The sequence below is a fragment of the Hemiscyllium ocellatum genome, chromosome 4 (assembly GCF_020745735.1).
Source record: "Hemiscyllium ocellatum isolate sHemOce1 chromosome 4, sHemOce1.pat.X.cur, whole genome shotgun sequence".
Lineage (NCBI taxonomy): Eukaryota > Metazoa > Chordata > Chondrichthyes > Orectolobiformes > Hemiscylliidae > Hemiscyllium > Hemiscyllium ocellatum.
Genome location: NC_083404.1, coordinates 137,752,124 through 137,775,240, shown reverse-complemented (window position 1 = coordinate 137,775,240; position 23,117 = coordinate 137,752,124). Strand labels below are relative to the sequence as shown.

The 23,117-nt window shown below is 46.7% G+C and overlaps 1 protein-coding gene across 2 annotated transcripts in view; it reads right to left on the bottom strand.

The window, feature by feature from the left end:
• The window catches only part of LOC132815530 (carbohydrate sulfotransferase 9-like), a 111,962-nt gene extending 94,488 nt beyond the window's left edge, over window positions 1-17,474 (bottom strand). The window contains exon 1 of one of the 2 annotated variants that reach the window (XM_060824532.1): window positions 17,361-17,474. The gene's annotated coding sequence lies outside the window, so the exon portion shown is untranslated. Of the gene's footprint in view, window positions 1-2,943; window positions 2,963-17,360 lie in introns of those variants that run through there. The other variant, XM_060824530.1, reaches the window with a different exon arrangement.
• Between the last annotated feature and the right edge of the window lie 5,643 nt (window positions 17,475-23,117).

Here is a 23,117-nt window from a genome sequence, read left to right as displayed (position 1 = left end):
CAAATGATGATGACCCACTCTTAACCTGACATGGCTATTGGATTCCTGCTTTTACTCTAGGTTAAGATGTTACAGGAAGCTTTGACAAAAGCCTATATTTAGTGCAGGGGAGCTAGATGGGCTGAATGGCTGATTCGTGTTTCTAGTCTGGTGAGAGGTGATTTAAAACAAGAATCACTTCAGTTGACTTGTGTCTTTAACTAGAATGCAGCAAGGTTTTCTGTGTCTCTGGAATCCTGTATAAAATGAATACAATGCTGTTTGAAACGTAGAATTATAAACAAAAAGGAGCAGGAGTAGGCCATTCGTCCCTTCGAGTCTGCTCTGCCAATCAATACGATATGGCTGATCATCATGCTCAATATCCCTAAACCCTCCCACCATTATGGACGGCACAGTGGCTCAATGGTTAGCACTGTAGCCTCACAGCACCTAGGACCCGGGTTCAATGCCAGCCTGTCTATATGGAGTTTGCACATTCTCCCTGTATCTGCGTGGGTTTCCTCCGGGTGCTCTGGTTTCCTCCCACAGTCCAAACTTGTGCAGGTCAGGTGAATTGGCCATGCTAAATTGCCCGTAGTGTTAGGTATATTAGTCACAGGGAAATGGGTCTGGGTGGTAGTGAATCCCACAGGCTCCCCCACTCTCTGGGTGAAGACATTTCTCCTCATCTCAGTCTGAAATGGTTTACCTCACATCCTTAAATTACGACGTCTGGTTCTGAACACCTCCAACCCACCATCGGGAACATCCATCCTGCAGGTGTCGGTGGGGGGGTGGTGAGAATTGTCTGTTTAGTGTCTCATTTGAGAGGTGATACCTGCACACCATGCATCATTCCCTCAGTGATGTACACAGCAGAGACACAGCCCTGAGAGTGGGCTGACACTACATCATCATTGAGGCCCAGGCGAAGACAGCTCCACTTACAGAGTTATGAAACTTTTAATACATCTGACACTTTTTCCACAGTCTTGAACTGCCCCAGCCTGTCTGGAATTCCGATGCAAGCTGAGATAGAATGTGAAATGCCGTGGGCCCAAATTCCAAACTGCATGCAGGACTTTTGTTTTGCATTCTTTCACGGGACGTGAACATTGCCAACAAGGTCAGCATGTATTACCTGCCCCTAATTGCCCTTGACCCGAGAGCCTTGCTTCACCACTTCAGAGGTTACAAGTCAATCCAAGTGCTGTGGGTCTGAAGTCACATGTAGGCCAGACTGGGTATGTACAGCAGATTTCCCTCCCTAAAGGGCATCATATATTAAACAAGGCAGGAACAGGAGTAGACCCCTTGAGCGTGCTCAGTAGGATCATGGCTGATTGGAATATTCCACAATCCCAGCCACTCTATTTAGTCACAGAGTCATACTGACGTACTGCACGGAAACAGACCTTCGGACCAACCCGTCCATGCTGACCAGATATCCCAATCTTATCAAGTCCCATTTGCAAGGACCTGGCCCATTTCCCTCTCAACCCTTCCTATTCATTTACCCATCCTGATGCCTTTGAAATGTTGCATCTGTACTAGCCTCCAGCAAACTTAACAAAAAAACTATCACCCTCTGACAAAAAAAAATTCAAGGATTCTGCTTCCACCACCTTCAGAGGAAATTCCTCAGCGAGAAAATTATTCTCCTTATCTGTGTCTTCAATAGATAGCCCCTGATTTTCAAACAGTGATAACTAGATTCTCTCACTAGACAAAATATCATTGGTACATCCACCCTGTCAGATCTCCTCAGGATCTTATATATTTCAGTGGGTCATGAAAAAGTTAAAGCAAAGAAAATCATAGCAGCAATAGGCCATTCAGCACATCCAGCCTGCTCTGAGATTCAGTATGATCATTCATTCTCTCATTGCCAAATTCCTGCTTACACAACATTCCCCTCAATGTCTTCAAAAACTAAAAAAAAACCCATCCTTTCCCCGAATATTACTCAATGACTTGGCCTCCCCAGCCTACTGTGGTGGAGAATCCCACAGGTTCCCTCCCCTCTCAGTGAAGAAATGTTGCCCCCTCTCAATCCTCAATGTCTATCCCGTATCCTGAGACTGCGTTCCCTGGGTCTAGACTCCCCCAACCAGGGGGGACATTCTCCATTGTATCTAGTCTGTCCAGCCCTGTTAGAATTTTACACATTTCAATCCGATCCCCCCTCATCCTTCTATACTCTAGCAAATACAGGGCCCCGTCAAGCCACCCACTCCTCATCGGACAGCCCTGCCTTCCCAGGATGAGCCGAGTGACCCTCTGCTGCACTCCCTCTGTGGGAAGTGTATCCTTCCTCAGGTAGGGAGACCAAAACTGTACACACTACTCCAGGTGTGGTCTCACCAAGGTCCTGTACAACTGCAGTAAGACATTCCGACGTCTGATCTCCAATCCTCCTGCAACAAAGACCATTAAACCATATGCTGATAGGATGATCACAACAATCAACGACAGCTTCACGATTACTATCACTGAGATGAGTTTTTGATTCCAGATTAAATAATCTGCTACTGTGGGAGTTCAGCCCATATCCCCAGAACATTAGGTCTGGATTCAAAGCAAAGTGATGTTATCTCTGAGCCACCATCTCTCCTTAGACATGCCTAGTCATAGTGTCATAGAGCCATTGAGCACAGAAACAGACCCTTCAGCCCAACACGTCCACACCAACCATGTTCCTAAACTAAACTAGTCCCACCTCCTGTATTTGGCTCATTTTCTTCCAAATCTTTCCTGTTCATGCACTTAACCAAACGTCTTTTAAAGATTGTAATTGTCTCCACATCCACCACTTTCCCTGGCAGCTCATTCCACACTCAAAGCACTCTGTTAAAAAAAATTGCCTCTTAGTTCCTTTTTAAGTAATTCTCCTCTCGCCTTAAAAATATGTCCCCTTGGTTTGAACTCCCCCATCCTGGGGAAAAGACCCTTGATATTCACCTTATCCGCGTCCCTCATGGTTTGACAGACCTGTATAACGTCAACCTCTTACATTCCGGTGAAAAAGTTCCCAGCCTTTTCAGTCTATTTCTTCACAATTTCAGTTTTTTTTAAGAACAAAATCCTGAGGCAAAATGAGGTCATATGATCTCCAAAGGTTTACGTTCATCTGATCGCGAGGCTGCCACATTTTTTGGATCCAACTTTGGAAAAGAATCGGAAGATGGACATTGGCTGCTAGGAATACCCAATCTTGTAACTCAGACGATCTGTGAAGCACAGAAATCCAAGTCATTGATTAATGTGACAAATGTCAAGGGTCACTGTGGAATCCCTGGCCTTTATTCCGTCGCTTGTTTGTAGGAGTTTACTGAGCGATCTCCTTGACTAAATTATAACTGTGGCTCAACCTGGAAAAGTACTTGACACACAGTAATGATCCTGGGAAGCACTGTCCATGTGGAAGAGAAGCTCATGGATGATATCAAAGGGAATTGGGTGGATACATCAAGTCACATCAGCATACAGACAGAGAGCCCCTTCGGTCCATCGAGTCACACGTGCCAGGAGATACACTGCTGTCTGCACTAATCCCACTTCCCAACATAAGCTCGAATTTTATGACATTTCAAGTGCTCATCCAAATACTTTGTAAAGGTGGTGAGGTTTCCTACCTCAACTTCCCCCCGCACCCCCAGGAAGACTATTCCAGACTCCCACAGCTCTCTGAGTGATAAGTCATTTGCTCAAACTCCTTCGAATCTCCCTACTTTTTACTTTGCAGCAGTGCCTCTTTGTTCTAGACCCTTTCACTCAGGGGAACAGCTGTTTCCCACCCACCCTGCCAGTGCCCCTCTTAGTCTTACACCCCTCTATCGAGTTCCCCCCCTCCCCCCACCAACCTCCTCTACACCAAAGAAAACAAACCAAGCTTATCCAGCCTCTCTCCATCGCTGAAACCATCCTCGTCCATTTTTCCCCTGTCGTTGATTTCGACCAGTAGAAAGTGAGGATTGCAGATGCTGGAGATCAGAGTCGAGAGTGTGTTGCTGGAAAAGCACAGCAGGTCAGGCAGCATCCGAGGAGCAGGAGAATCGACATTTCGGGCAAAAGCCTTTCATCAGAAATGATTTCTGTCAGCTTCTGTCTGAAAACCAGACAGCTTTGTGCACTTTTAAGATCTTACTTTGCGACAATACCTGGAATTGCAGGGATTGATTTGCAGTGTGCTGTCTCAATGAGGGCCGACACCATTAGGAATGGGCGATAGGTTTTAGTCTGGTCTGTAACAACCTCCCCCCCTCCCTCCAAAACATCCAACAGCTAAAAAATCAAAATGTGCGCATAGATGCAAGTCACACTTTGGAAAACACCCCTGCAAATTAAGTCGGGAGGCAAACTGTTTCTTTTGCAGCCCTTACAGATGGGCGGCACGGTGGCACAGTGGTTAGCACTGCTGCCTCACAGCGCCAGAGACCTGGGTTCAATTCCCACCTCAGGCGATTGACTGTGTGGAGTTTGCACGTACTCCCCGTGTCTGCGTGGGTTTCCTCCGGGTGCTCCGGTTTCCTCCCACAGTCCAAAGATGTGCAGGTCAGGTGAATTGGCCATGCTAAATTGCCCATAGTATTAGATGTGGGGGAATGTATCTGCGTGGGTTGCTCTTCGGCGGGTCGGTGTGGGCTTGTTGGGCCGAAGGGCCTGTTTCCACACTGTAAGTAATCTAAAAAAATAAAACTCTGCTGAGTTTCGTTAAATCAGGAAAACATAAAGACCCATCTCTGGAATGGGGATTCAGTAAACAAAGCAACATCAGCTGGACAGCTTCAATTCAGGAAAACTGACCATGATTAAAGCAGGGTAACCGAGGAGAACACTGATAAAAGAAACAGCCAACAGGCTTAAAGGAAACACATAAATTGGCCATAAGTGCACTGGACGGTGCCCAGTATTGTTCTCAACAACTGATGCTTGACCGAGGATTGAAATGTCAACTACATTTTCCCACCCGGGGCTACCTTTCTTCCCAAAGAAAGAAGCAGATACAATAATTTCATCTTAAGTTCTTTACACAAGCCCAGAATGAAGCTAGATTACTTTCAAAGGCGTTGCCTGACAGGAAGGTGGAAGCAGCTTTGACAACAGTTTCCGACAGGGAATTGGATCAAAGCTTGAAGACAGAACAATTTGCAAAGCGACAGGGAACGTGCGGGGAAGTGGGATTAATTGGATGGCGTATTCAAAGAGCTGAAACAAACACACTGGGCCGAATGGCTGTTCTCAAAATCGCTGGAGATTGAGTCCCACTGTTCTTGGATTGTCACGAATGGGAAAAAGATTAAATCAAACTATCTAAAATCCACAATTTACCTGATTACGAACCCAAGTGAAAAGAGAACTCTCACCACGGTTCTGGACTTAACAAGAAAACAACAATTTATTTATTAACCAATGGCAGAAAAAAGACATGATATCCTAGTAATAGAAGCCATTTGGCTTGGCGAGCATGATCGGCTATTCATTAAGATCATGACTGATCTATCCATTGATCAGCTCCTCCTATCTGCATTATCCCTATCACCCTTAATCCCCCTATAGAACATAGAACAATACAGTGCAGAACAGGCCCTTTGGCCCTCGATGTTGCGCTGACCTGTGAACTATTCTCAGCTTGTCCCCCTACACTATCCCAAAATCATCCATATGCTCATTCAAGGATTGTTTAAATCTCCCTAATGTGGCTGAGTTGACTACATTGGCAGGTAGGGCATTCCACGCCCTTACCACTCCCTGAGTAAAGAACCTGCCTCTGACATCTGTCTTAAATCTATCACCCCTCAATTTGTAATTATGTCCCCTCGTACAAGCTGACGTCATCATCCTAGGAAAAAGACTTTCACTGTCTACCCTATTTAATCCTCTGGTCATCTTGTATGTCCCTATCAAATCCTCCCTTAGCCTTCTTCTTTCCAATGAGAACAGACCCAACTCTCTCAGCCTTTCCTCATAAGACCTTCCCTCCAGACCAGGCAACATCCCAGTAAATTTCCTCTGCACCTTTTCCAATGCTACCAGATCCTTCCTGTAATGGGGCGACCAGAACTGTACACAATATTCCAAGTATAATAACCATGCATATAACTATCCAACTCTGTCTTGAATATATTTAATGAAGCTGCCTCTACTCCTTCCTTGGGCAGAGAATTCCATAGATTCAGTACTCTCTGGGAAAAGCAGTTCCTCCTCATCTCTGTCCTAAGCCCACTCCCCTAATCTTGAGGCTATGCCCCCTCGTCCTAGTCTTACCTACCAGCAGAAACATCTTGCCTGCCTCCATCTTATTTATCCCTTTCATAATTTTATATGTTTCTATAAGATCCCCTCTCATTCTTCTGAATTCTGTCCCAAGTGGCTCAACCTCTCCTCATAGGGTAACCCCCTCATCTCCGGAATCAACCTGGTGAACCTCCTCTGCACCATCTCCAAAACCAGTATATCCTTCCCCAAGTAAGCAGACCAGAACTGTGCACAATATTCCAGGTGCGGCCTCACCAACTCCTTGTATAAATGCAGCAGAATGTCCTTGCTCTTAAATCCAATCCCTCCAGCAATGAAACCCAATATTCTGCTTGTCTTCCTGATTACCTGTTGCACCTGCAAATCAACTTTTAACAATTCATGTATGAGCACTCCTAAGTCCCTCTGCACATCACCATGCTGCAAACTTTCGCCATTTAAATAATACTCTGACCTACTATGTTTACTTCCAAACTGGATAACCTCATATTTATCAACATTGTACTCCATCCACCAGACCCTTGCCCACTCACTCACTCAACCGATCTAAACGTCTCTGCAGACCCTCCACACCCTCTGCACAGTTTGCCTTTCCACTCGGTTTAGTGTCATCAGTAAACATGGATACATTACACTCAGTCTCCTCTTCCAAATAACTTATACATATCATGAACAGTTTCGGGCCTAACGCCGACCCCTGCAGCATCCTGCTCACCACTGATCACCAACCAGAGAAACACCCATTTATCCCAACTATCTGCCTTCTATTGGTTAACCAGTCCTCTATCCACACTCGTATATTCCCCACAACTCTATGCATTCTTATCTTATGGATGAGTCTTTATGCGGCACCTTATCGTACATCTTCCGGAAATCCAAGTATACAACTTCCACCTGTTCCCCTCCATCCACCGTGCTTGTTACATCCTCAAAGAACTCCGGTAAGTTTGTCAAACATGACCTTCCCTTCCTGAATCCATGCTGCGTCTGCCTGATGAAACCTTTTCCGTCCAGATGCCTCGCTATTTCTTCTTTAATGATAGCCTCCAGCATTTTCCTGACTACAGATGTTAAGCTAACTGGCTTAGAGTTACCTGCCTTTTGCCTACACCTTTTTTTTAAAACAGTGGCATGACATTCACTGTCTTCCGATCTGTCAGGACCTGCCCAGAGTTTAGTGAATGTCGGTAAATTAACACTAATGTATTTGCTATAACTTCTGCCATTTCTTTCAGCACCTTGGGATGCAGTCCATCAGGACCAGGGAACTTATCTACCTTTAGACTCTCAAATTTGCTCAACACTACCCCTTTAGTGATAACTATTGAATTGAGGTCCTCACCTCCCATCGTATCCTTAACATCATTCTTTGGCATGTTAGACACATCGTCCACTGTGAAGACTGACACAAAATAGTTATTCAAGGTCTCAGCTGTTTCTGCATTATCCAATATTAATTCCCCATCTCATCCTGCAAGGGACCTATGTCCACTTTTGCCACCCTTTTCCATTTTATAAACTAATAAAAACATGAGCCACTAACTTATACAGAGAAACCTCGATTATCCAGCATTTGATTATTTGAATATCAGAATATCCGGTAAGATCACAAAGTCCCAATGCTCAGCTAAAATATGTTATCCGGCATTCCATTATCCAGAATTTGATTAACCAAATGAAACACTCCCTGCTGGTGTCCTTCGGATAATCGAGGTTCCTCTCAATTTCTCTATTTTCCTTCAAAGGAAATGGAATATAAAACAAGGGAGGTTTGTTAAAACTATACAAGAGATTAATCAGACCCCAGCTAGAATACTGTGAACAGTTTTGACTCCTGTATCGAAGGAAAAATAGCCTGACATTGGAGACAGTCGAGAGAAAGTTCACTCAGCTGATGCCAGGTATGGAGGGACTGGTTTATGAGGAGAGGTTGAGTAGGTTGGGCCTGTACTCACTGGAGTTTAAAAGAATAAAATGTGCCATTATTGACACATACAAGATTCTTCAGGGGCTTGTCAGGGGAGATGTGGAAAGGTTGGTTCCCCTTGTGAGACAGTCTCAGACCAAAGGGAATAATCCCAGAATAAGGAGTCACACGTTGAAGACGAAGATGAGGAGGAATTTTCTTCTCTCACAGTGGAGTGAATCTGTGGAATTCCTTACCACAGAATGCTGTCGAGGCTGGGATGTTCATAGATAGAGTCATAGAATCCCTGCAGTGTGGAAACAGGCCATTTGACCCAAGTTCACACCGACCCTCCGAAGAGTAACCCACCCAGACCCATTCCCATGCCTTACTACTTTCCATTTACCCCTGACTAATGTACCTAAGCTACACATCCATGAACACTACAGGCAATTTAGCATGGCCAATTCACCTAAACTGTACATCTTTGGATTAATTAAATTCAAGGCTGAGACAGACAGGTTTTTAATCAGGAAAGGGAATCGAGGGTGATGGGGAAAAGGCAGGAGAGTGGAGTTGAGGACTAACAGATTAGCCATGATCTCATTGAATGGCCTTCTTCTGCCCATATGTCTTATGGTCTTGTAACTTAAACTCAGCACCTTTTTTATAAGAAAAGAAAATCCCATACACATACAAACAGAGCACAAAGAACTGGATAAAACAAAAATATTACAGCGCAGGAAGGAATAAGAAAGTCAGTGAGGCTCAGTTCTGGCACCAGTCTGGATGACAATGTTCTCAAAGAACAAAGAAAATTTACAGCCCAGGAACAGGCCCTTCGGCCCTCCAAACCTGAGCCGATCCAAATCTACTGTCTAAACCTGTCGCCCAATCCCTAAGCATCTGTATCCCTCTGCTCCCCACCTACTCATGCATCTATCCAGACGCATCTTAAATGAATTTACCGTGCCTGCCTCTACCACCTCTGCTGGCAACGTGTTCCAGACACCCACCACCCTCTGTGTAAAGTACTTGGCGCATGTATCCACGTAAAACTTTCCACCTCTCACCTTGAAAGCGTGACCTCTCATTATTGAATCCTTCATCCTGGGAAAAAGCTTGTCTCTATCCACCCTGTCTAAACCCTTCATGATTTTGTAAACCTCAATCAGGTCCCCCCTCAATCTCCTTTTTTCTAATGAAAATAAACCTAACCTACTCAACCTCTCTTCATAGCTAGCACCTTCCATACCAGGCAATATCCTCGTAAACCTTCTCTGCACCCTCTCCAAAGCCTCCTTTTGGTAATGTGGTGACCAGAACTGTACACAGTATTCTAAATGCGGCCGAACCAATGTCTTGTACAATTTTAACATGACCTGCCAGCCCTTATACTCAAAACTCCCTTCCCTCCAGTTCCCGTCTTCCAATGTGTTAATGAGCAACACATGAGATTGTGGACACACCTAATCTCAATCTTTCATTTACTAGGCCCTCCCTCTCAGTATCCTGAAAAGGTGATTTTTTTTTAGATTACTTACAGTGTGGAAACAGGCCCTTCGGCCCAACAAGTCCACACCGACCCGCCGAAGTGCAACCCACCCATACCCCTACATTTACCCCTTACCTAACACTACGGGCAATTTAGCATGGCCAATTCACCTGACCCGCATATCTTTGGACTGTGGGAGGAAACCGGAGCACCCGGAGGAAACCCACGCAGACACAGTCAGTCGCCTGAGTCGGGAATTGAACCCGGGTCTCAGGCGCTGTGAGGCAGCAGTGCTAACCACTGTGCCACCGTGCCGCCCACAAAATAGCTGGAGTACCCAGCTGCTTGAAATCTCTCTAACTTCTCCATTCAAGTACATAGAGAGAGAGAGAGAGAGAGAAAACAGAAGAGAGATGTGTTCTTTTCAGAGACTGAATGATTCGGGCAATGTTGTGAAAAAGGGTCATTGGACACAAACTATTGAGAATCTCAATAGTATGGAGTAGGCCATTCAGCCCATACCAACCCTCCAACAAGCATCCCACTCAGACCCACCCCATCCCTGTAACCCATATTTCTGTGGCTAATTTCCATAATCTGCACATCCATGGACACTATGGGACAATTTCCCATGGCCAATCTATCCTAACCTGCACATCTTCAGACTGTAGGAGGAAACCAGAGCACCTGGAGGAAACTCACACAGACACAGGGAGAACGTGCAAACTCCACACGGACAGTTGCCTGAGGCTGGAATCGAACACATGTCCCTGGTGTTGTGCGGCAGCAGTGCTAACCACTGAGCCACCGATAACTTTACTTTCTCTCCACAGATGCAGTTAGGCCTTCTGAATTCTGCTATTCGTTCTTTAATTTATAGTACTGTAGTCACTGGCCCAGGAACCACTCACGAAACTGTTGTTGTGCCGAGTATTCCTGAACACAAACCCACCAAACCGATCAAAAGAATGTCACTAGGTAAGTCTGCCTTGGACACCCACTTATGATGGATACAACAGACATTCAATTCAGCAAATTTATTTTTTCTTCAAACATTTTCTTCCTCAAGCCTCAAGCTTTTCCCCATTTTTTTAGTCTACAGTGCAGAACTATAAATTTAGGAACATCGGGATTAGGAGTGAGAGTCAGCCCCTTGATCCCACTCCACCATTTAACATGGTCGTGGCTAATCTTATCCTGGCGTCAGATCCCCTATCCTACCTGCTCTCTATAGCCCGTTCTTCCATTTCTCATCAGAAACAAATCGATTGCTTTCTTGAATCTGGTGATGGATTCTGCCTCCACTGCACTCTGGGGCAGAGAGTTCCACAGATTCACCACCCTCTGACAGAAGAGGTAGTTCTGAACCTACCTCCTCTCACTCCATCCAGTCGGTTCTTCTATAACGCGATGGTTGTGTTCTTGTGCAACCCTCTGTTATAGAAACTTTGCACTTTAGAAACAGCGTTAAGGTGTTGGTGATGCAATCGCGTTACAGCCAACACACGTTTTAAAAATGCGCGCTTTAGAAACAGTGTCCCCAACTCGTCAATCACATTACGGTGCATTCGTGTTTATGAAATATGTTTATAACAGAACGATCTGTATCTCTACCCTCTTGTTTGATACTGTCCTTCATCCACCTTATCAATCCTCTTTAGCATTTTATGAACCTCAATCAGATCCATAAAAGTGGTCTTTACACCTCAGTCTGCACTGTGTCAATTTACAATCTTGTAACAAGATCAGAGATAGCAAGACATTGGCAACAATAGTTTTATTCCCTAGCCTAAATTGCCTTGAGAAAGTGCTGTTGAGAGCCAATCTCTTGAACCACAGTGGTGGGATTTGCAGCCTAATGACCTGGCATCTCACTGCCACTAAAGGATGATTAGGGGTTTAGATAGGGTTGACCATGAGAACCTTTTTCCACGTATGGAGTCAGATATTACAAGGGAGCATTGCTTTAAATTAAGGGGTGTTAGGTATAGGACAGATGTTAGGGGTGGATTCTTTACTCAGCGAGTTGCGAGTTCATGGACTGCTCTGCCAGTAACAGTGGTGGACTCTCCCTCTTTATGGGCATTTAAACGGGCATTGGATAGGCATATGGAGGATAGTGGGCTAGTGTAGGTTAGGTGGGCTTGGATCGGCGCAACATCGAGGGCCGACGGGCCTGTACTGCGCTGTATTTTTTTTCTATGTAAAACTAATTGACCACATAAGCCCCCAAACCACACCCCACCCCATCCACCCATCACCACCACTACCACCTGTTTGTGAAGTGGGCAGTGATGTAGCAGCAGTGTTGTCTCAGTAAGAATGCCCACTTGGACTGGGTACTATATAGTTAGAGGAATGTGTAGGTCAGGGAGGGACATAGACTGGAGGACATGACAAAGACTGGGAGGAGGGCAGGACATGGTGAGATTTGAAATCGAGGATAAATACAACACGCAGGATAATACCGAACCACAGAATTGTTATAGTGTGAAAGGAGGCCAGTCTGTCCATTGTGCCTACACCGGTTCTATCCCTTGGGGCCAATCTCCTGCCTTTTCCCCATATCCCTGCTCACCATTTCTATCCAAATAATAAAACAATGCCTCTCCTGAATGCCTCAGTGGAACCTGCCTCCATAATATTTCCAGGCAGTGCATTCCATGCCCTGACTACTCACTTTATTCTCATTTCATTTACATCTCAATTGAAATCGATGCTCTGTCGTTCTTGTTCCTTTAACAAGCAGGATCGGCTTGTCTCTACCTCCTCCATGCAGCCCACTCATGATTTTGCAAACATCTATCAGATCTCCTCTCAGACTTCCTCTCTTCCCAGCTTCCCAAACTATCCTCACTCCTGGAACCCAGGCTCTTTTACCACAATTCTGTAAATCGCTGTACACTCAGACATTCTGGACACTGACCACACTCCATGGGAAAAAAGCTTTCTCCCCCCCATCGCTGTTGCTACCTACGAAACTGATAGTTGTCGAACGAAAGTGGTAGTTGTCGGAGAGATTTTGATAGGATCTTACAGGTCCAGGTTTTTAAGAAAATGTGGTAAGGCTGTTTATTAACAGCCTGCAGCAAGAAATGTCACAAAACAAGAAAAACAAAGCTCTCTGCAAGACCAACTCCCCACTCCCTCCTCCAAGGCCCTGCCAATGAACGCCATAAAACATAGGAGCAGGAGGAGGCCCTTCAGCCCCTTGTTTTACTGTCAAATAATTATTTAATTCTCTTTCAAAAACCCCAATGGATTCTACCTTCATAGTGCTCTCAGACATTGCATTCCAAATACTTACCAGGCTCTGTGTAAAATAAGCCTTCTCCTCATAGTGCTATTGCTACCATATGAAATCGATTCAAGTGGAATCTGTCACTGGAGTTTTGATAGAACCTTACAGGGTCGAGTTTAAAAAGTGGGTTAATGCCGTTCATTAAAGTTTTGCAATGGGGAATATCAAGTGAATATGTGAAGCATTCAAATCTATTTTCATCAACAGTACACTCTAGAATATATTAGTATCTGTCAACAAGATTTATTCTCTGCCCTAGAAGTAAGAATCATTTCACAGGACAGCTAAAATTAAATTCTGCAGGAATGTGGCTGGTGAGATTTGGAGGTGAGGCTTCCAATCAATGCTGCCTACAGTGTCGTGACTGTTATATATTCCAGATCGTCTGTACATTTCCCCATGGTTACAGACAGCAGAGTCTCCCAACAAACCTCTCCAACACCCCCACCCCACCACTAACGACGTGGACAATGGTGAAAATAGTGGCACAGTGGCTCAGCGGTTAGCACTGCTGCTTCACAATGACAGGGACGAGTGTTCAGTTCCACCCTGGAGTGTCTGTCAGTTGTAGAGTTTGCATGTTCTCCCCAAGTCTTCCCCTGGATGCCCCAGTTTTGTCCAACAGTCCAGGTTTGGTGGATTGGCGGTGGGAAATTGCCCCACGGTGTTTAGGAATGTGCAGACTGGGGTGGATTAGCCATGGGGAATGCAGGGTGGGTCTGGGTGGGATGCTCTTTGGAGTGGTGGTGTGACCTTGATGGGCTGAATAGCCTGCTTCCATACTGTAGGGATTCTATGGAATTCGCGAACATCCCCATCAGCAAGTCCCTTCTGGATGTCGAGACTGAGAAGTCGCAGTTTCCAACTGAGCTCTGGATGCGTGGATGAGATTCCCTCTCGTGCAACACGAGAAGTCTATTAATGGATTAGATTACTTACAGTGTGGAAACAGGCCCAACAAGTTCACACTGACCCGCCAAAGCGCAACTCACCCAGACCCATTCCCCTCTGCCCCTAACACTATGGACAGTTTAGCATGGCCAATTCACCTGACCCGCACATTTTTGGATTGTGGGAGGAAACTGGATTATCCGGAGGAAACCCACGCAGACACGGGGAGAATGTGCAAATTCCACACAGTCAGTCGCCTGGTCTCTGGTGCAGTGAGGCAGCAGTGCTAACCACTGTGCCACCGTGCCATGAGAGTTATGGCTCTTATTAATAATCTCACTTCATTAGCATGTTCTCCCATCCACAGGATAGAAACCAGATGGTGACAATTCCTGACAGGAATATCCGAGTGGATACCTGGTGCCTTGCTCCTCCAGGCTACCACCTTGAGCAGCCACCATGAGGATCTGAGGGCACGCTCCATGGGCAGTGACACCACACACCTTGCACATTGGCATCAGACAGGTGCCAACCTCACCGCACCTACGTGGTAAATCTTTGGCCCATTTGCAGTATGGTTCCTCACTGCCATGCTGCCCTTGGGATTGCATATTGTGAGGGCACTCGGATGGACACACAGTTCACCGTTCAGACCAGGCTCCACCCCAGGGCTACTCGCCCTGTTGGCACTCAGTCACTTAGACTCTGCCTGAATAAACCCACAGTGCCCCTGCCTTGGCTTGCCTCTTCACACTCTGGCCATATCGCCAGAGTTAACTGTCTCCGCTTCCCTGAAATGTCAACTTTCCTGCTCCTCGGATGCTGCCTGACCTGCTGTGCTTTTCCAGCAAAACACTCTAAACTCTGTCACCACGTCTGCCTTGCCTTGCCACTAGGGAAAACATAGCAGCTTTGGGGAGGCGATTGTCTAATGGTATTAATCCAGGGACCCAGGCAATGGTTTTGGTACCTGAGTTCACATCCTACCATGATAGAGAGTAATTCAACAAAACAAAAAGAAATCTGGAATTAAGACCGAATGACGATCATGGAATTATTGTCAATTATCAGAAGAAACCCACTGAGTTCACTAGTGTCCTTTAGAGAAGGAAACTGTCATCCTGGTCAGCTTGGGCTGACAAGCAACAAGTAACATTCACGCCACACCATTGACCATCTCCAATAAGAGATGATCTAACCATCGTCTTTGACATTCAATGGTGCTGCCATCACTGAATCTCCCACTATCAACATCCTGGGGGGTTATCATCGACCAGAAACTCAGTTGAACTCGTCACATAAACAGTGTCTCCAAGAACATGTCAGAGGCTAGGGATCCTGCAATGAGTAACTCACCTCCTGACTCCCCAAAGCCTGTCCACCATCTACATGGCACAAGCCAGGTGTGTGATAGAATACTCCCCACTTGCCTGGATGGGGGCAGTTCCAACAACTCTCAAGAAATTTGTCACCCTCTATGACAAAGCAGCCCGTTTGATTGGCCCCACATCCACAAACATCCACTCCCTCCACCACTGACACTCAGTGGCAGCAGTGTGTGCTACCTACAAGATGCACTGCAGAAATTCACCAAAGATCCTCAGGCAGCCCCTTCCAAACTCACAACCACTTCCACCTAGAAGGTCAAGGGCAGCAGGTACATGGGAACACCACCCCCTGCAAGCCCCTCACCATCCTGACTTGGAAACATATCGCCGTTCCTTCAGTGTCGCTGGGTCAGAGCCCTGGAATTCCCTCCCTAAGGGGATTGTGGGTCTACGTACAGCACATGAACTGCAGCAGTTCACCCCCACCTTCTCAAGGGGCAACTAGGGAAGGGCAATAAATGCTGGGCCCAGCCAGCAACACTCAGGTCCCACAAGTGAAGAATAAATAACAATTGCTACAAAGCCTTAAAAAAAAGGAAATGAGACTGTATGGACCACTTGACATCTGGAGACAGCAACAACAAAAACAGTACTATTGGGTCCTGGGGCAGGGATTGGAAGGAGCTGAAGTGTACAGAATATTTACAGCTGGTAGTTTGGGTGTGGGGGGGAGCGGAATTTATGATGGAATTTCAGCAGGAGGGCTACCTGCACATCCAGGTGAGGTGTGAAATGATGTGAAGAAGGGTCACTGCTTCTCTCTCCACAGATACAGCCAGACCTGCTGAGTTTCTCCACTTTTGCTGGAGGGGTAACACAGTGGTTAATACTACTGCCTCACAGCACCGGTTACCTGAGTTCGATTCCAACCTCGGGCGACTGTCTGTGTGGAGTTTGTACATTCTCTCCATGTCTACACAGGTTTCCTTCGGGTGCTCTGATTTCCTCCCACAGTCCAAAGACATGCAGGTTTGGTTGGATTGGCCATGTTAAATTGCCCTGTAGTGTGCAGGCTAGGTGGATTAACCATGGGAAATGCACAGTTACGGGGATGATTTGGGGTGGGTCTGGTTGGGATACTGTTCACAGAATCACACAGCACCGAAACGGACCCTTCGGTCCAGCCAGTCTGTGCTGAACATAATCCCAAATGAAACTAGCCCCACCTGCCTGCTCCTGGCCCATATCCCTCCAAAACCTTTTCCTATCCATCCAAAATGCCTTTAAAATGGTGTAATTGTGCCCGTATTCACCACTTCCTCAGGAAGTTCATTCCACATGTGAACCACTCTCTGTAAAAAAAATTGTCAAAGGTATGGACTCGAGTGGCCAAGTGGCCTGGCCCCACAGTGTAGAGTGTCTATTCTATCCCGGTGCCTGTGATTCGTGGTTTTATATTATTGGGGTGTGTAGTGGCTCCACACCCACTCCCCCAGTAGTTGAAGACTCGCTGATTGCTTGAAGTCAGGAGGTGGGTGGGGGGGTAGGGGCTGACTTGAAATCAGGAGGTGGGTGGGGGTTAGGGGCTGACTTGAAATGAGATGGGGGGTAGGGTCTGATTCGAAGTCAGGAGGTTGGGGGTAGGGGCTGACTTGAAATCAGGAGGTGGGTGGGGGCATAGGGGCTGACTTGAAATCAGGAGGTTGGGGGGGTAGGGGCTGACTTGAAATGAGGAGGGGGGTAGGGTCTGATTTGAAATCAGGAGGTTGGGGGTAGGGGCTGACTTGAAATCATGAGGTGGGTGAGGGGGTAGGGGCTGACTTGAAATCAGGAGGTAGATGGGGGGTAGGGGCTGATTTGAAATCAGGAGGTGGAGGGTGGGGGGGAGTAGGGGCTGACTTGGGCACACTCCTGACAGCATTGCCTCTCAGTGAATGGCTGCAGTTACTTCCCGCAGCTACAGGAGCGGCTGGTGATGGCTCAGTGGTTGCTCAGTGGAAGCGGGGCTGCGGCGCGATGGTGGGCAATGGGCTGGCGTTGTGTCAATTATTAGCTGCCGGAAGCTAGAGGGAGGGTTGGTGGAGGGGGTGGTGGGGGACATTGGTGGGAATTACGTGTTGGACGGCCCTGTGTGCACACAGCGAACGGGTCAACGAGAGGTCAGCCCCAACACATCAATCAGCGAACATTTCCACTTACCCAGCGAGGATCTGAAAGCTGCTGTAGCGCACCGACTGAAAAGTGTAGGGTCAGACTGCTCTCGTACGCTCCCACACGTGAGGGTAACCTTCTCTGTCTGGTCTACAACACACACTGACACTTCCTGGAGCACCAGCCAGAGAGCCCTCTCTCTCACTGCTCTCTGAATATATTCACTTATCCCCTGCAGCTGAAGGCTTTGAATAGATCAAATCCGATGGGCTGGAAGGTGGTGGGGGGGAAGGAGGTGGGCTGTATATGCACAGATTTTTAAAAGAATCTGCTATGGGATTTTGTTCAAGCCCCGCTCTCAGCCCCACAGTCCAGGAATTCTGCAGCGGTTCTCAATGAAAACACAAAGCAGATGTTGGGGGATTTTGGTTAAATGTCGAAGCGTGAAGCAACCTCTAACAGCATGTTCCATCTGTCATTGGGTGGTTAGATATATGAGACAGGAAGGTGCACGACAGGAATAACACCCCATCAGTGATTAACAGTACCAAAGTGAACCTGGAATGCGAAGGAAACGTGCCAGCCCATTTTAGAAACAACCAAACAATCAAAACCGGGAATAGGCCATTCAGCCCTTCGAATCTACTCTGCAATTCAATATGATAGAATCACAGCGATCCACAGCATAGAAAAAAGGCCCTTCGGCCCATCAAGACTGCACCGCCATTTAATTTGATAGAATCATAGAGGCATAGAAATCTACAGCACAGAGAAAGGCCCTTCGGCCCATCCAGTCTGTGCCAGTCAACAACTGCTATCTAATTGTTTGAATCCCATTTCCCAGCATTTGGCATTGCAAATGCACATTTAAATCCTTCTTCAATGTGATGAGGGTTTCCCCCTCTCCCACCCTGACAAGCAGTAAGTTCTAGTTTCCCACCACCCTCTGGGCGAAAATATATTTCCTCACCTTCCCTCTAAACCTCCTTGCCGTGATCTTAGATTGATATCTCCTGGATATTGCTAACCCCACCCAAGGGTAAGCAGGCAGAGACGTTTCCCCATCTGCACCCCTTCTAACTTTGTCCATCTCAGTCATGTCCGCCTCAGTCCCCTCTGCTCTAAGGAAAACAACCCCAGCCTGTCCAATCTCTCTCAATCACTGAAACTCTCCAGCCCAGGCAACATGCTGGTAAAAGCTAAAATGCTGGAGATGACAGCGGGTCGGGCAGCATCCATGGAGAGAGAGCAAGCTCATGTTTTAGTCACTTATCTTGAACTATCAATGTTCTTTCTCCCCTAGCGCTCCACCCCCCAACTCCCTCCCTCACTATTGCATAAATGCTGCCCCCTCCACACTTCACACCAGCTCTGATAAAGAGTCATGCAGACTCGAAACGTTCGCTTGCTCTCTCTCCGTGGATGCTGCCTGACCCGCTGTGATCTCCAGCATTTTATGTTTTGAGTTTCAAAACCTGCGGTAATTTACTCCTACATCCTGGTAAATCTCCTTCGGCACCCTTTCCCAGTGCTCTCCCATCCCTCTCACAATGTGGATTCCCAAACTGCACACAGTACTCTCACTACGGCCTGACCAATGTTTTATACAGTTTCAGCTTCACCACCCTGCTCCTCAGGCGATAAAGGCAAGTATCCCATATTCCTTCTTAACCACTTCATCTACCTACCCTGCTATCTTAAGAGATCGGTGGACATGCACATAATTCTCTGGGTTTCCTGGAGTCCTACTGCTCATCATGTATTCCCACGGCCTGGTTGTCCTGCCCAAGTGCATCACTCATATTATTCTGGACCGAATTCCATTTGACACCAATCAGCCCATCTCGTCCTGCAAGTTTATATCTTCCTGTCATCTAAGGCTGTCCTCCTATTTATCACTATACCAATTTTCACATCTTCCTTGAAGATACTGATCAACCTCCCTACGTTTGAGTCTAATTCATTTATATCAACCGCAAACAGCAAAGGGCCCAATACTGACCCCTGTGGGACCCCACTGGACACAGACATCCACTCGGAAAAACATATCTCAATCATCACTGTCTGATTCCTGCTGCTCAGCCAATTATGAATCTAATTTGCCAATATTCCTTGGATCCCATTGACTCTAATCTTTGACATCAGTCTTCCAGGCAGGACATAATCAAAAGCCTTGCTGAAGTCCAAGTGGCTAGGTCTAATGTATTGTACTCATCAACAAACCAAACCTCCTCTTTGAAAAATTCAATTAAGTTAGTCAGACATGACCTCCCCTCAACAAGATGGTCAGACATGGCCTTCCCTCAACAAGTTGGTCAGACCTGGCCTCCCCTCAGCAAGATGGTCAAACATGACTTCCCCTCAACAAGATGGTCAGACATGACCTCCCCTCAACAAGTTGATCAGACATGACCTCCCCTTAACAAGATGGTCAAACATGACCTCCCCTCAACAAGATGGTCAGACATGACCTCCCCTCAACAAGTTGATCAGACATGGCCTCCCCTTAACAAGATGGTCAAACATGACCTCCCCTCAACAAGATGGTCAGACATGACCTCCCATCAACAAGATGATCAAACATGACCTCCCCTCAACAAGATGGTCAGACATGACCTCCCCTCAACAAGTTGATCAGACATGACTTCCCCTTAACAAGATGGTCAAACATGACCTCCCCTCAACAAGATGGTCAGACATGGCCTCCCCTCAACAAGTTGGTCAGACATGGCCTCCCCTCAACAAGATGGTCAGACATGACCTCCCCTCAACAAGATGGTCAAACATGGCCTCCCCTCAACAAGATGGTCAGACACGGCCTCCCCTCAACAAGTTGGTCAGACATGGCCTCCCCTCAACAAGATGGTCAGACATGGCCTCCCCTTAACAAGATGGTCAAACATGACCTCCCCTTAACAAGATAATGTTGCCTGTTTTTGATTAGTCCCTGCCTTTCCAAATGCATTATGGCTGACTTCTAACTGAGTCCTCTGTTCCCACTTTCTCCTCAGACCCTTTGATCCCTTTAGCCCTAAGAACTATATCTAACTCCTTCTTGAAAGCATTCAATATTTTGGCCTCAACTGCTTCCTGTGTTAGAGAATCCCACCAGCTCCCCACTATCTGGGTGAAGACATTTCTCCTCATCTCAGTCCGAAATGGCCCACCCTGTATCCTTAGACTGTGACCCCCTGGTTCTGAACTCCCCGGTCACCGGGAACACCATTCCTGTGTTTACCCTGTCAGATCCTGTTAAAAGTTTATAAGTTTTTTATGGCATTCCCCTTATTCCACTAAAGTCCAGTGAATATAATCCAAATCAATCCAATTCGCTTTATCAGCCTTGCCATCCCAGGAAATTTCGCGATTGTGTCGCTTCTGTTCAAAGAAGTTCAGAAAGGAACTGGCATTCTGTCCCATGGATGAAGAATAGTTGAAATCGCACCCATTTGGGGATTTTCCATCCTTGGCTGCATTCCATAGAACCCCCACAGTGTGGATGCAGGCCATTCGGCCAACCAAGTCCACACCGACCCTCCGAAGAGCATCCCACCCAGACCTATCCCACCACTGTATCTCTGTACTCCGGCCTTTCCCATAGTTAACCTCACCTAGCCTACACATCCTCAGACACTAGAGGCAATTTAGCATGGCCAATTCACCTGACCTGCACATCTTTGGACTGTGGGCGGAAACCAGAGCACCCGGAGGAAACCCACCCAGACACGGGGAGAATGTATAAGCTCCACACAGCCAGTCACCCGAGGCTGGAATCGAACCACTAAGCCACAGAGTCCTACCCTTGAGTCATTGAGGGCCCATAAGGGTGGGTTTTCACTGGGTCACCTGCTCAGACCTCCAGCCATCAGAAGTGACTCTCAGCTGTCTGGGTAGGGTCCTCCTCAAAGTTAAGATTAGAGTGGTGCTGGAAAAGCACAGCAAGTCAGGCAGCCTCCGAGGAGCAGGAGAATCGACGTTTCAGACGAATCCCTTTTGCCCGCAATGTCGATTTTCCTGCTCCTCGGATGCTGCCTGACCTGTTGGGTTTTTCTAGCACCATTCTAATCTTGACTCTGATCTTCAGCATCTGCAGTACCCACTTCCTCCTTCTTAAAGTTAGCCGATTGGCATTGGCAATGGGAGATGGTGCCACCAACAACCCCCACCTGAACACCTTCCTGTGGTATTTTGCCTGCCTTCCGCCTCCCCCAACCTCTTTGTAAAGGTTCCATCCCTGACCTTCAGTAATGTACCAATTTATATTCGCTGAGGTTTCAAACTGACTCAGAAGCCAGTTAAAACATCAGCTGTGACCAACGTACTCATCGCCAAATGGGAAAGGTGTCCTGACCATGAGAAAAGGATTAGTGCAAACATGAGGAGCTCCCTCACAGACAGGAACAGGGCAAGTTATACTGGGGAGCAAAGAGATGGCAGACTAATTAAATACAATACTTGAGTTCTGTCTTCACAAAGGAGGATATAAATGACATCCCAAAAATGTGGGAAACCCAGGGTCCTGTGAATAGGAATAACTGATGGGTTGAATGGCCTGTTCCAGCTCCTTTTCTCTCTATGTTTCTGTGTTCGAAGCGTACAATCAGAATGACTAGGGACTCAGCTCGATGGGGAAATCTCTCAGCTTGGGAACAGGAGATTTTGTGTTTAAGCCCTAATCTAGACTCTAGAGTGTGAGGTGCAGGGTGACATTGCCACAGTCAGCAGTAGGGGTGGTTGAGTGGTTAGCACTGCTGCCTCACAGCGCCAGGGACCTGGATTCGATCCCAGCCTGGGGTGACTGTTTGTGTGGAGTTTGCACATTCTCCCCCTGGGTGTGCTCCAGTTTCCTCCCACAGTCCAAATATGTGCAGGTCAGAGTGGATTGGCCATGGGCCATACAGGAATAGGGCAGGGTTTGGGTGGGATATGCTTCAGAGGGTTGGTGTGGACTGAATGGGTTGAATGGCCTGCTTCCATACTTGTAAGGATTCTATGAGGGAGTAAGTGAGGACTGCAGATGCTGGAGATCAGAGCTGAAAAATGTGTTGCTGGAAAAGCGCAGCAGGTCAGGCAGCATCCAAGGAGCAGGAGATTCGACGATTCCTGAAGAATGGCTTATGCCCGAAATGTTGATTCTTTTATGAGGGAGTGCATTGTGTGATCTTACCTCAGAAGTGACATTAATCACAGCCTGCTCTGTCCTGATAAGGATGGAAGAGATGCCAGAGAATGATAGTGAAGCTGAATTGAGGCATGTTTAAAGACATGCCAATTATACCTTAGTGTATACTTGCTGTAACCTCGGTCTCTGATGTAAGAGTCTATTCTGCAAAAAGGTCACTGGACCTGAAATGTTAACTATGATTTCTCTCCACAGTGCTGCCAAATCTGCTGTACTTTTCCAGCAATTTCAGAATTTGTTTTTGACTTTCAATGTCCACAGTTCTTTGTTTTTTTTTGTTAAGTGTCCTTACTAACAGACAAGGGCATCATATGGAATGCAGTATTGGGAATGATACAGCTGAAAGTGTGTGGACTTTCAGAACTATAAGAGAACTGGTTTCTCAAGGAAACATCAAGGAATATTGTATTTTTTTAAAAAGCATACAGTCCCCAACTTTGAAATATTGGGTGAGTTAAAATAGATTGTGGATTTTCAACTGTGGAAATGGAAGGAGATGTGAGACAGGAATAGATTTGTATTTCCCACGCTCAGTGATAGAATTATGAAATAGCTACAAGGTGAATTTAAAAACTTGAGCATATAACAGTAGCAGTCCTGCTGATACCAGAGCTGGGGGAAGG